The following is a 15,363-nucleotide window of genomic DNA, read 5'->3' as shown; positions in this document are numbered from 1 at the left end:
GGATTGGTTTATTGACGCAAAATATAACTTTGGAAAAAACTTTGTAAAATGGGTGTGACACCTACCATATTAAGTAGAAGAAAATGAAAAAGTTCTACAAGGCGAAATCAACAGCGTTTGGAATCTTGGCAGGAATACTGTTAATGGTATTGCATATATAAATAAATTATCAGTACCCGATTTTCTGGATAACCTGGTCCACATTTTGGTCGATATCGTGAAAACGCCTTCACATATACATCTAAGGGCCACTCGCTTTTAAAACCCTCATTAATACCTTTAATTTGATATCCATATCCTACAAACACATTCTAGAGTCACCCCTGGCCCACCCTAATGGCGATATCTCGAAAAGGCGTCCACCTATAGACCTAATGCCCACTCCCTCTTAAAATGCTCAGTAACACCTGTCGTTTGATACCCATATCGTACAAACATTCTAGAGTCATCACTGGCCCACCCTAATGGCGATATCTCGAAAAGGCGTCTACCTATAGACCTAATGCCCACTCCCTCCTAAAATGCTCAGTAACACCTTTCGTTTGATACCCATATCGTACAAACGTTCTAGAGTCACCCCTGGCCCACCCTAATGGCGATATCTCGAATAGGTGTCCACCTATAGACCTAATGCCCACTCCCTCTTAAAATGCTCAGTAACACCTTTCGTTTGATACCCATATCGTACAAACATTCTAGAGTCACCCTTGGTCCACCCTTATGGCGATATCTCGAAAGGGCGTCCACCTATAGAACTAAGGATTACTCCCTTTTAAAATACTCATTACCACCTTTCATTTGATACCCATATCGTACAAACACATTCTAGAGTCACCCTGGCCCACCCTAATGGCGATATCTCGAAAAGGCGTCCGCCTATAGACCTAATGCCCACTCCCACACACTTTATCGATATCGAAAATTACGAAAAATGAAAAAAATGCCATAATTCTATACCAAATACGAAAAAAGGGATGAAACATGGTAATTGGATTGGTTTATTGACGCAAAATATAACTTTGGAAAAAACTTTGTAAAATGGGTGTGACACCTACCATATTAAGCAGAAGAAAATGAAAAAGTTCTACAAGGCGAAATCAACAGCGTTTGGAATCTTGGCAGGAATACTGTTAATAGTATTGCATATATAAATAAATTAGCAGTACCCGATTTTCTGGATAACCTGGTCCACATTTTGGTCGAAATCGCGAAAACGCCTTCACATATACATCTAAGGGCCACTCGCTTTTAAAACCCTCATTAATACCTTTAATTTGATATCCATATCGTACAAACACATTCTAGAGTCACCCCTGACCCACCCTAATGGCGATATCTCGAAAAGTCCACCTATAGACCTAATGCCCGATCCCTCTTAAAATGCTCAGTAACACCTTTCGTTATTTACCCATATCGTACAAACATTCTAGAGTCACCCCTGGCCCACCCTAATGGCGATATCTCAAAAAGGCGTCCACCTATAGACCCAATGCCCACTCCCTCTTAAAATGCTCAGTAACACCTTTCGTTTGATACCCATATCGTACAAACATTCTAGAGTCACCACTGGCCCACCCTAATGGCGATATCTCGAAAAGGACCTAATGCCCACTCCCTCCTAAAATGCTCAGTAACACCTTTGGTTTGATACCCATATCGTACAAACGTTCTAGAGTCACCCCTGGCCCACCCTAATGGCGATATCTCGAATAGGTGTCCACCTATAGACCTAATGTCCACTCCCTCTTAAAATGCTCAGTAACACCTCTCGTTTGATACCCATATCGTACAAACATTCTAGAGTCACCCTTGGTCCACCTTTATGGCGATATCTCGAAAAGCCGTCCACCTATAGAACTAAGGATTACTCCCTTTTAAAATACTCATTACCACCTTTCATTTGATACCCATATCGTACAAACACATTCTAGAGTCACCCTGGCCCACCCTAATGGCGATATCTCGAAAAGGCGTCCGCCTATAGACCTAATGCCCACTCCCTCTTAAAATGCTCAGTAACACCTTTCGTTTGATACCCATATCGTACAAACATTCTAGAGTCACCCTTGGTCCACCTTTATGGCGATATCTCGAAAAGCCGTCCACCTATAGAACTAAGGATTACTCCCTTTTAAAATACTCATTACCACCTTTCATTTGATACCCATATCGTACAAACACATTCTAGAGTCACCCCTGCCCACCCTAATGGCGATATCTCGAAAAGGCGTCTACCTATAGACCTAATGCCCACTCCCTCTTAAAATGCTCAGTAACACCTTTCGTTTGATACCCATATCGTACAAACACATTCTAGAGTCACCCCTGGCCCACCCTAATGGCGATATCTCGAAAAGGCGTCCACCTATAGACCTAATGCCCACTCCCTCTTAAAATGCTCAGTAACACCTTTCGTTTGATACCCATATCGTACAAACATTCTAGAGTCACCCTTGGTCCACCTTTATGGCGATATCTCGAAAAGGCGTCCACCTAAGGACCTAATGCCCACTCCCTCTTAAAATGCTCAGTAACACCTTTCATTTGATTCCCATATCGTACAACCACATTCTAGAGTCAGATAATTTTACATTCTAAAAAATACAATAGAAATCCGTCTATTTTAACTTAATGAATTGCCTGAAAAAGGGTTATCTTGATAGGATAAATAATGTAATTTTATTACATTCATTATATTTAATAGAATTAAACTATTTCTAAAAAATCTAAAAAACTTTGGTGCATCTTACACTAAAATATAAAAAGATAAGCTAATAAAGCTACTGGGTTCATACCCCATTTATAAAGGTTACAAATCCTTTTCTTTTCCATTTTTAATAATTCTGCAAAAATTATATTCTTTTCAATATTATTAATAAGAACAATAATTACAATTTCATCAAATTCTTGATTAAGAGCTTGATTAGGTTTAGAAATTAATTTATTATCTTTTATCCCCCTAATAATAGATAGTAACAATAATAATCTAATATCTACAGAAGCTTCTTTAAAATATTTCTTAATTCAAACAATTGCATCAGCAATTCTATTATTTTGTATTATTATGATATACATACATAAATACTTTATTAATACAAAACGATTATTTATTTAGTAAATGAATTTTAATTTCTTCTTTATTATTAAAAAGAGGTACAGCTCCTTTACATTTTTGATTTCCAACAGTTATAGAAGGATTATCATGAAATAATAATTTAATTTTAATAACATGACAAAAAATTGCCCCTATAATATTAATTTCTTATTTAATTAATATTAATTTTATAAATTTTGTTATTATTATATCAATTATTATTGGTTCCTTAGGAGGATTAAATCAAACCTCATTACGAAAATTAATAGCTTTTTCATCAATTACTCATTTAGGATGAATATTAGCAGCAATACAAATTAATGAGGTATTATGAATTACATATTTCTGATTTTATTCATTTTTATAATTTAGTGTAATTTTTTTATTCAAAAACTTTGAAATTTATTATATAAACCAATTATTCAATTAATTTTTTAATTTAAAAATTTTAAAATTTATTTTACTATTAAATCTACTATCTTTAGGAGGATTACCTCCATTTATTGGATTCTTACCAAAATGATTAGTAATTCAACATTTAATTGTAAATAACCAATATTTATTGGTAACAATTATATTAACAATATCATTAGTTACATTATTTTTCTATTTATGATTATGTTTGCTTCATTCATATTAAATTATTATGAAAATAATTGAATATTTTTAATAAAATCAAATAATTTTTTCATTAAATGAATATTAATACTTTCCTTTATTTCAACATTTAGTTTAATTACAATTTCTATAATTCACCCACTATTCTACTAATATTTTTGAAGGTTTTAAGTTAAAAAAACTAATAGCCTTCAAAGCTATAAATATTAGTAGAGCCTTTTAAGCCTTAGTAATTTAATTACTCCTTTAGATTTGCAATCTAATGTGATTATTGACTATAAAACTTTAATTAAAAAGAAATATTCTTATAAATAATAATAAATATTAAATAAAATTTAAAATGATCAATCATTCTAAAATTTTTAATAAAATAAATAACTAATAATCAACCCCTAATTAATTATTAATTAATTATTAAATGAAATTAAAAATGATCAATAATTCTATAATTTTTAATAAAATAAATAACTAATAATCAACCCCTAATTAATTATTAATTAATTATTAAATAAAATTAAAAATGATCAATAATTCTAAAATTTTTAATAAAAATCAACTTCATAATAAAATATAAAATGAAAATGATCAATAATTCAAAATCTAAAAAAATTATTTTTCTTAACAAAATAAAATAATTTAATTGTAAATTTTAAAAATTTATATATATTATTAATAAATAACTATATTTAATAATTAAAATTCAATTTTTATTTTTTTTTATTATTAATCATTTTCAAATAAAGTCTAATATACTTAACTTTCCACAAAAATTTTTTCCATTAATTCATTTAATAATAAAAATATAAACTTTACGAAAATGATCAATAATTCTAGAATTTTTAATATTGTAAATAACTAATAATCAACCCCTAATTAATTATTGAATAAAATTAAAAATGACCAATAATTCTAAAATTTTTAATAAAAATCAATTTCATAATAAAATATAAAATGAAAATGATCAATAATTCAAAATCTAAAAAAATTACCTTTTTAACAAAATAAAATAATTTAATTGTAAATTTTAAAAATTCATATATATTATTAATAAATAACTATATTTAATAATTAAAGTTAAATTTTTATTTTTTTTTTATTATTAATCATTTTCAAATAATAGTCTAATATAGTACTTAACTTCCCGCAAAAATTTTTTTCATAGATTCATTTAATAATAAAAATGTAAACTATAAGAAAATGATCAATAATTCTAAAATTTTAATAAAATAAATAATTAATAATCAACCTCTAATTAATTATTAATTAATTATTAATTAAAATGAAAAATGATCAATAATTCCAAATTTTTTAATAAAAATTAATTTCATAATAAAATATAAAATGAAAATTATCAATAAATCAAAAATCTAAAAAAAAATACTTTTTTTAAAAATTTATGTATATTATTAATAAATAACTATATTTAATAATTAAAGTTAAATTTTTATTTCTTTTTATTATTAATCATTTTCAAATAAATAGTCTAATATAGTACTTAACTTCCCGCAAAAATTTTTTCCATAGATTCATTTAATAATAAAAATATAAACTATAAGAAAATGATCAATAATTCTAAAATTTTAATAAAATAAATAATTAATAATCAACCCCTAATTAATTATTAATTAATTATTAAATAAAATTAAAAATGACCAATAATTCTAAAATTTTAATAAAAATCAATTTCATAATAAAATATAAAATGAAAATGATCAATAATTCAAAAATTTAAAAATTCCTTTTATAATAAAATAAAATAATTTAATTTTAAATTTTAAAGATTTATATATAATACTAATAAATAATAAAATATAGTATATAAAAATTACATTAAATAATCAATAAAAATCAAACAAAAATTATAAATAAAATTTCAAAATTTTTAAATTTATTATAAAATTTTAAATACTAAATTTCATAATTTAAAAAACAAATAATTTAAAAATTTTTAATTTTTAACAAAATTTCAATTTTTTACAATATTAAAAATTTTAGAATTTTTGATCATTTTCGCAATTTTTTTTTATTGCAAAAAATTTCGAAATTTTTAAAAAAATTTTTTAAATTTTGTTACTAATCTATTTTCTTTATACTAAGATAGATACGTTCCATCTAATTATTTTATATACATGACATTTTATTTAAAAATTATATTTTTTTCGTTATACTTAAGAGATATACTATAGAGATCAATAAATATCTATATATATATAAATATTTAATATATTAATAGATGCATATTAATCTTGTCCAAAAAAACCCTAAAATTCAGAAATAGAGATTAGTTTTGTAAAATTTGATTATTATTATTATAATCTATTGTTAGAAATTTTTATAAATTAAAATATTCAAAATAAATAAACGATATACATCTATATTAAAGTTGCGATTTTAACTCTTATACCTATATATATTAGAATTTTTTATTATTTAAATTAAAAAAATCAGTAATTTTTTAAAAACTAATTTTAATTATTTGATATATTACATATTTAAAATGAATTTTACATAATTTTTTTTTAAACTCTTGGTATTAAAAAAAAACCCCATTTATTTTATAATGAATTTTAATCTTTAATTTTAAAAAATATAATTTTACATTCTAAAAAATACAATAGAAATCCGTCTATTTTAACTTAATGGATTGCCTGAAAAAGGGTTATCTTGATAGGATAAAAAATGTAATTTTATTACATTCATTAGATTTAATATAATTAAACTATTTCTAAAAGTATCAAAAACTTTTGTGCATCTTACACTAAAATATAAAAAGATAAGCTAATAAAGCTACTGGGTTCATACCCCATTTATAAAGGTTACAAATCCTTTTCTTTTTAATTTTTAATAATTCTGCAAAAATTATACTCTTTTCAATAATTACAATTTCATCAAATTCTTGATTAAGAGCTTGAATAGGTTTAGAAATTAATTTATTATCTTTTATCCCCCTAATAATAGATAGTAACAATAATAATCTAATATCTACAGAAGCTTCTTTAAAATATTTCTTAATTCAAACAATTGCATCAGCAATTCTATTATTTTGTATTATTATGATATACATAAATACTTTATGAATACAAAACGATTATTTATTTAGTAAATCAATTTTAATTTCTTCTTTATTATTAAAAAGAGGTAAAGCTCCTTTACATTTTTGATTTCCAACAGTTATAGAAGGATTATCATGAAATAGTAATTTGATTTTAATAACATGACAAAAAATTGCCCCTATAATATTAATTTCTTATTTGATTAATATTAATTTTATAAATGTTGTTATTATTATATCAATTATTATTGGTTCCTTAGGAGGATTAAATCAAACCTCATTACGAAAATTAATAGCTTTTTCATCAATTACTCATTTAGGATGAATATTAGCATCAATACAAATTAATGAGATATTATGAATTACATATTTCTGATTTTATTCATTTTTATCATTTAGTGTAATTTTTCTATTCAAAAACTTTGAAATTTATTATATAAACCAATTACTCAATTCATTTTTTAATTTAAAAATTTTTAAATTTATTTTACTATTAAATCTACTATCTTTAGGAGGATTGTCTCCATTTATTGGATTCTTACCAAAATGATTAGTAATTCAACATTTAATTGTAAATAATCAATATTTATTGGTAACAATTATAGTAACAATATCATTAATTACATTATTTTTCTATTTATGATTATGTTTGCTTCATTCTATTTAATTATTATGAAAATAATTGAATATTTTTAATAAAATCAAATAATTTTTTCATTAAATGAATATTAATACATTCCTTTATTTCAACATTTAGTTTAATTACAATTTCTATAATTCACCCACTATTCTACTAATATTTTTGAAGGTTTTAAGTTAAAAAAAAACGAATAGCCTTCAAAGCTATAAATAAAATAAAATCTATTGTTAGAAATTTTTATAAATAAAAATATTCAAAATAAATAAACGATATACATCTATATATCTATATTAAAGTTGCGATTTTAACTCTTATACCTATATATTAGAATTTTTTATTATTTAAATAAAAAAAAATCAGTAATTTTTTAAAACCTAATTTTAATTATTTGATATATTACATATTTAAAATGAATTTTACATACTTTTTTTAAACTCTTGGTATTAAAAAAAAACCCCATTTATTTTATAATGGATTTTAATCTTTAATTTTAAAAAATATAATTTTACATTCTAAAAAATACAAGAGAAATCCGTCTATTTTAACTTAATGAATTGCCTGAAAAAGGGTTATCTTGATAGGATAAATAATGTAATTTTATTACATTCATTAGATTTAATAGAATTAAACTCTTTCTAAAAGTATCAAAAACTTTTGTGCATCTTACACTAAAATATAAAAAGATAAGCTAATAAAGCTACTGGGTTCATACCCCATTTATAAAGGTTACAAATCCCTTTCTTTTTAATTTTTAATAATTCTGCAAAAATTATATTCTTTTCAATATTATTAATAAGAACAATAATTACAATTTCATCAAATTCTTGATTAAGAGCTTGAATAGGTTTAGAAATTAATTTATTATCTTTTATCCCCCTAATAATAGATAGTAATAATAATAATCTAATATCTACAGAAGCTTCTTTAAAATATTTCTTAATTCAAACAATTGCATCAGCAATTCTATTATTTTGTATTATTATGATATACATAAATACGTTATTAATACAAAACGATTATTTATTTAGTAAATCAATTTTAATTTCTTCTTTATTATTAAAAAGAGGTAAAGCTGCTTTACATTTTTGATTTCCAACAGTTATAGAAGGATTATCATGAAATAATAATTTGATTTTAATAACATGACAAAAAATTGCCCCTATAATATTAATTTCTTATTTAATTAATATTAATTTTATAAATTTTGTTATTATTATATCAATTATTATTGGTTCCTTAGGAGGATTAAATCAAACCTCATTACGAAAATTAATAGCTTTTTCATCAATTACTCATTTAGGATGAATATTAGCAGCAATACAAATTAATGAGGTATTATGAATTACATATTTCTGATTTTATTCATTTTTATCATTTAGTGTAATTTTTCTATTCAAAAACTTTGAAATTTATTATATAAACCAATTATTCAATTAATTTTTTAATTTAAAAATTTTAAAATTTATTTTACTATTAAATGTACTATCTTTAGGAGGATTACCTCCATTTATTGGATTCTTACCAAAATGATTAGTAATTCAACATTTAATTGTAAATAATCAATATTTATTGGTAACAATTATAGTAACAATATCATTAATTACATTATTTTTCTATTTATGATTATGTTTGCTTCATTCATATTAAATTATTATGAAAATAATTGAATATTTTTAATAAAATCAAATAATTTTTTCATTAAATGAATATTAATACTTTCCTTTATTTCAACATTTAGTTTAATTACAATTTCTATAATTCACCCACTATTCTACTAATATTTTTGAAGGTTTTAAGTTAAAAAAACTATAGCCTTCAAAGCTATAAATATTGGTAGAGCCTTTTAAGCCTTAGTAATTTAATTACTCCTTTAGATTTGCAATCTAATGTGATTATTGACTATAAAACTTTAATTAAAAAGAAATATTCTTATAAATAATAATAAATATTAAAAAAAATTTAAAATGATCAATCATTCTAAAATTTTTAATAAAATAAATAACTAATAATCAACCCCTAATTAATTATTAATTAATTATTAAATAAAATTAAAAATGATCAATAATTCTATAATTTTTAATAAAATAAATAACTAATAATCAACCCCTATTTAATTATTAATTAATTATTAAATAATATTAAAAATGATCAATAATTCTAAAATTTTTAATAAAAATCAACTTCATAATAAAATATAAAATGAAAATGATCAATAATTCAAAATCTAAAAAAATTATTTTTCTTAACAAAATAAAATAATTTAATTGTAAATTTTAAAAATTTATATATATTATTAATAAATAACTATATTTAATAATTAAAATTCAATTTTTATTTTTTTTTATTATTAATCATTTTCAAATAAAGTCTAATATACTTAACTTTCCACAAAAATTTTTTCCATTAATTCATTTAATAATAAAAATATAAACTTTACGAAAATGATCAATAATTCTAGAATTTTTAATATTGTAAATAACTAATAATCAACCCCTAATTAATTATTGAATAAAATTAAAAATGGCCAATAATTCTAAAATTTTTAATAAAAATCAATTTCATAATAAAATATAAAATGAAAATGATCAATAATTCAAAATCTAAAAAAATTACCTTTTTAACAAAATAAAATAATTTAATTGTAAATTTTAAAAATTCATATATATTATTAATAAATAACTATATTTAATAATTAAAGTTAAATTTTTATTTTTTTTTTATTATTAATCATTTTCAAATAATAGTCTAATATAGTACTTAACTTCCCGCAAAAATTTTTTTCATAGATTCATTTAATAATAAAAATGTAAACTATAAGAAAATGATCAATAATTCTAAAATTTTAATAAAATAAATAATTAATAATCAACCCCTAATTAATTATTAATTAATTATTAAATAAAATTAAAAACGATCAATAATTCTAAATTTTTTAATAAAAATCAATTTCATAATAAAATATAAAATGAAAATTAAAAATAAATCAAAAATCTAAAAAAAAATTACGTTTTTTAAAAATTTATATATATTATTAATAAATAACTATATTTAATAATTAAAGTTAAATTTTTATTTCTTTTTATTATTAATCATTTTCAAATAAATAGTCTAATATAGTACTTAACTTCCCGCAAAAATTTTTTCCATAGATTCATTTAATAATAAAAATGTAAACTATAAGAAAATGATCAATAATTCTAAAATTTTAATAAAATAAATAATTAATAATCAACCCCTAATTAATTATTAATTAATTATTAAATAAAATTAAAAATGATCAATAATTCTAAAATTTTAATAAAAATCAATTTCATAATAAAATATAAAATGAAAATGATCAATAATTCAAAAATCTAAAAATTCCTTTTATAATAAAATAAAATAATTTAATTTTAAATTTTAAAGATTTATATATAATACTAATAAATAATAAAATATAGTATATAAAAATTACATTAAATAATCAATAAAAATCAAATAAAAATTATAAATAAAATTTCAAAATTTTTAAATTTATTATAAAATTTTAAATACTAAATTTTATAATTTAAAAAACAAATAATTTAAAACTTTTTAATTTTTAACAAAATTTCAATTTTTTACAATATTAAAAATTTTAGAATTTTTGATCATTTTCGCATTTTTTTTTATTGCAAAAATTTTTTTAAATTTTGTTACTAATCTATTTTCTTTATACTAAGATAGATACGTTCCATCTAATTATTTTATATACATGACATTTTATTTAAAAATTATATTTTTTTCGTTATACTTAAGAGATATACTATAGAGATCAATAAATATCTATATATATATAAATATTTAATATATTAATAGATGCATATTAATCTTGTCCAAAAAAACCCTAAAATTCAGAAATAGAGATTAGTTTTGTAAAATTTGATTATTATTATTATAATCTATTGTTAGAAATTTTTATAAATTAAAATATTCAAAATAAATAAACGATATACATCTATATTAAAGTTGCGATTTTAACTCTTATACCTATATATATTAGAATTTTTTATTATTTAAATAAAAAAAATCAGTAATTTTTTAAAAACTAATTTTAATTATTTGATATATTACATATTTAAAATGAATTTTACATAATTTTTTTTTAAACTCTTGGTATTAAAAAAAAACCCCCATTTATTTTATAATGAATTTTAATCTTTAATTTTAAAAAATATAATTTTACATTCTAAAAAATACAATAGAAATCCGTCTATTTTAACTTAATGAATTGCCTGAAAAAGGGTTATCTTGATAGGATAAATAATGTAATTTTATTACATTCATTAGATTTAATAGAATTAAACTATTTCTAAAAGTATCAAAAACTTTTGTGCATCTTACACTAAAATATAAAAAGATAAGCTAATAAAGCTACTGGGTTTATACCCCATTTATAAAGGTTACAAATCCTTTTCTTTCTAATTTTTAATAATTCTGCAAAAATTATATTCTTTTCAATATTATTAATAAGAACAATAATTACAATTTCATCAAATTCTTGATTAAGAGCTTGAATAGGTTTAGAAATTAATTTATTATCTTTTATCCCCCTAATAATAGATAGTAACAATAATAATCTAATATCTACAGAAGCTTCTTTAAAATATTTCTTAATTCAAACAATTGCATCAGCAATTCTATTATTTTGTATTATTATGATATACATAAATACTTTATTAATACAAAACGATTATTTATTTAGTAAATCAATTTTAATTTCTTCTTTATTATTAAAAAGAGGTAAAGCTCCTTTACATTTTTGATTTCCAACAGTTATAGAAGGATTATCATGAAATAATAATTTGATTTTAATAACATGACAAAAAATTGCCCCTATAATATTAATTTCTTATTTAATTAATATTAATTTTATAAATGTTGTTATTATTATATCAATTATTATTGGTTCCTTAGGAGGATTAAATCAAACCTCATTACGAAAATTAATAGCTTTTTTAGGATGAATATTAGCAGCAATACAAATTAATGAGATATTATGAATTACATATTTCTGATTTTATTCATTTTTATCATTTAGTGTAATTTTTCTATTCAAAAACTTTGAAATTTATTATATAAACCAATTATTCAATTCATTTTTTAATTTAAAAATTTTAAAATTTATTTTACTATTAAATCTACTATCTTTAGGAGGATTGTCTCCATTTATTGGATTCTTACCAAAATGATTAGTAATTCAACATTTAATTGTAAATAATCAATATTTATTGGTAACAATTATAGTAACAATATCATTAATTACATTATTTTTCTATTTATGATTATGTTTGCTCCATTCATATTAAATTATTATGAAAATAATTGAATATTTTTAATAAAATCAAATAATTTTTTCATTAAATGAATATTAATACATTCCTTTATTTCAACATTTAGTTTAATTACAATTTCTATAATTCACCCACTATTCTACTAATATTTTTGAAGGTTTTAAGTTAAAAAAAACTAATAGCCTTCAAAGCTATAAATAAAATAAAATCTATTGTTAGAAATTTTTATAAATTAAAATATTCAAAAAAATAAACGATATACATTTATATATCTATATTAACGTTGCGATTTTAACTCTTATACCTATATATTAGAATTTTTTATTATTTAAATAAAAAAAAATCAGTAATTTTTTAAAAACTAATTTTAATTATTTGATATATTACATATTTAAAATGAATTTTACATACTTTTTTTTAAACTCTTGGTATTAAAAAAAAAACCCCATTTATTTTATAATGAATTTTAATCTTTAATTTTAAAAAATATAATTTTACATTCTAAAAAATACAATAGAAATCCGTCTATTTTAACTTAATGAATTGCCTGAAAAAGGGTTATCTTGATATGATAAATAATGTAATTTTATTACATTCATTAGATTTAATAGAATTAAACTATTTCTAAAAGTATCAAAAACTTTTGTGCATCTTACACTAAAATATAAAAAGATAAGCTAATAAAGCTACTGGGTTCATACCCCATTTATAAAGGTTACAAATCCTTTTCTTTTTAATTTTTAATAATTCTGCAAAAATTATATTCTTTTCAATATTATTAATAAGAACAATAATTACAATTTCATCAAATTCTTGATTAAGAGCTTAAATAGGTTTAGAAATTAATTTATTATCTTTTATCCCCCTAATAATAGATAGTAATAATAATAATCTAATATCTACAGAAGCTTCTTTAAAATATTTCTTAATTCAAACAATTGCATCAGCAATTCTATTATTTTGTATTATTATGATATACATAAATACGTTATTAATACAAAACGATTATTTATTTAGTAAATCAATTTTAATTTCTTCTTTATTATTAAAAAGAGGTAAAGCTGCTTTACATTTTTGATTTCCAACAGTTATAGAAGGATTATCATGAAATAATAATTTGATTTTAATAACATGACAAAAAATTGCCCCTATAATATTAATTTCTTATTTAATTAATATTAATTTTATAAATGTTGTTATTATTATATCAATTATTATTGGTTCCTTAAGAGGATTAAATCAAACATCATTACGAAAATTAATAGCTTTTTCATCTGTTGGAGTTAACTATTATTCATTTTGTCTCTTAACAACACTATGCATGTAATCCTGTCATAATTTACAATGTCATTATAAACGTCATCACATATTACTTTTTAACTTCCTTTTTTTTGTCAAATAAAACTTCTTCTGGATTTATAACTCGTTTAGTAAGGTTCGTCTTTTTCTTTTGCATAAATAAAATACGATTATATTTCGGAAATCGCATCATCATCAATTACTCATTTAGGATGAATATTAGCAGCAATACAAATTAATGAGATATTATGAATTACATATTTCTGATTTTATTCATTTTTATCATTTGGTGTAATTTTTCTATTCAAAAACTTTGAAATTTATTATATAAACCAATTATTCAATTCATTTTTTAATTTAAAAATTTTTAAATTTATTTTACTATTAAATCTACTATCTTTAGGAGGATTGTCTCCATTTATTGGATCCTTACCAAAATGATTAGTAATTCAACATTTAATTGTAAATAATCAATATTTATTGGTAACAATTATAGTAACAATATCATTAATTACATTATTTTTCTATTTATGATTATGTTTGCTTCATTCATATTAAATTATTATGAAAATAATTGAATATTTTTAATAAAATCAAATAATTTTTTCATTAAATGAATATTAATACATTCCTTTATTTCAACATTTAGTTTAATTACAATTTCTATAATTCACCCACTATTCTACTAATATTTTTGAAGGTTTTAAGTTAAAAAAAAATAATAGCCTTCAAAGCTATAAATATTAGTAGAGCCTTTTAAGCCTTAGTAATTTAATTACTCCTTTAGATTTGCACTCTAATTTCATTTTTTTTTTTTTTTTTTTTTGTTACGTGGAAGGAGGAAATGCTTTATGCACTAACCGGGTTGTTAAGCCTCGGTGCTACTCCCTGTAGCAGCGAGCCTCTCCGAGTGTAGGACTCACTTTCTTTTTCTTCATGGTCTACCCACTAAAACCTAACCTCCCACGGCCCGCGCATTTTCCGCACCTGGGACCGCGTATAGCATAACTTCGGGCACGGAAGCGCGCTACGTGAGCTCTTTGGCTACTCTCACGTTATTGGGCTAAGCAACCATCTTGCCGTTTCGCGAGGAAAATATTCCTTGCATATCTGCTGACCATGTCCCATCTGTCATTTCCGCAGGTCATTTTATGGATGACACTGCCCGGGGATAGGTCGCCTAGTGTTACTTCCACTCTTCTTCATTGCTGTGCGAAGCGATCGCATTCGAAAAAGGTGTGGCGTACGTCGTCTATGAGCCCACAGTATAAGCAATTCGGATTTCAACCTTGCCCATCCTGTGGAGGTATTCCCGGAAGTGGCCGTGGCCACTTAAAAACTGTGTCAG

At 21.9% G+C, this 15,363-nt stretch overlaps 5 pseudogenes; all 5 read left to right on the top strand.

The window, feature by feature from the left end:
- The first annotated feature begins 2,523 nt into the window (after positions 1-2,523).
- On the top strand, positions 2,524-3,754 carry LOC137235044 (NADH-ubiquinone oxidoreductase chain 2-like; annotated as a pseudogene).
- Positions 3,755-6,351: 2,597 nt separating this feature from the next.
- LOC137235043 (NADH-ubiquinone oxidoreductase chain 2-like) lies at positions 6,352-7,450 on the top strand (annotated as a pseudogene).
- Positions 7,451-8,154: 704 nt separating this feature from the next.
- Positions 8,155-9,071, top strand: LOC137235042 (NADH-ubiquinone oxidoreductase chain 2-like; annotated as a pseudogene).
- A 774-nt stretch (positions 9,072-9,845) lies between these two features.
- On the top strand, positions 9,846-12,751 carry LOC137235041 (NADH-ubiquinone oxidoreductase chain 2-like; annotated as a pseudogene).
- Positions 12,752-13,284: 533 nt separating this feature from the next.
- Positions 13,285-14,593, top strand: LOC137235040 (NADH-ubiquinone oxidoreductase chain 2-like; annotated as a pseudogene).
- Positions 14,594-15,363: the final 770 nt, after the last annotated feature.

Source organism: Eurosta solidaginis, chromosome X (assembly GCF_040869045.1).
Source record: "Eurosta solidaginis isolate ZX-2024a chromosome X, ASM4086904v1, whole genome shotgun sequence".
NCBI lineage: Eukaryota > Metazoa > Arthropoda > Insecta > Diptera > Tephritidae > Eurosta > Eurosta solidaginis.
The sequence above is the reverse complement of the archived record's forward strand: the minus strand, read 5'-3'. Positions and strand labels throughout refer to the sequence as shown.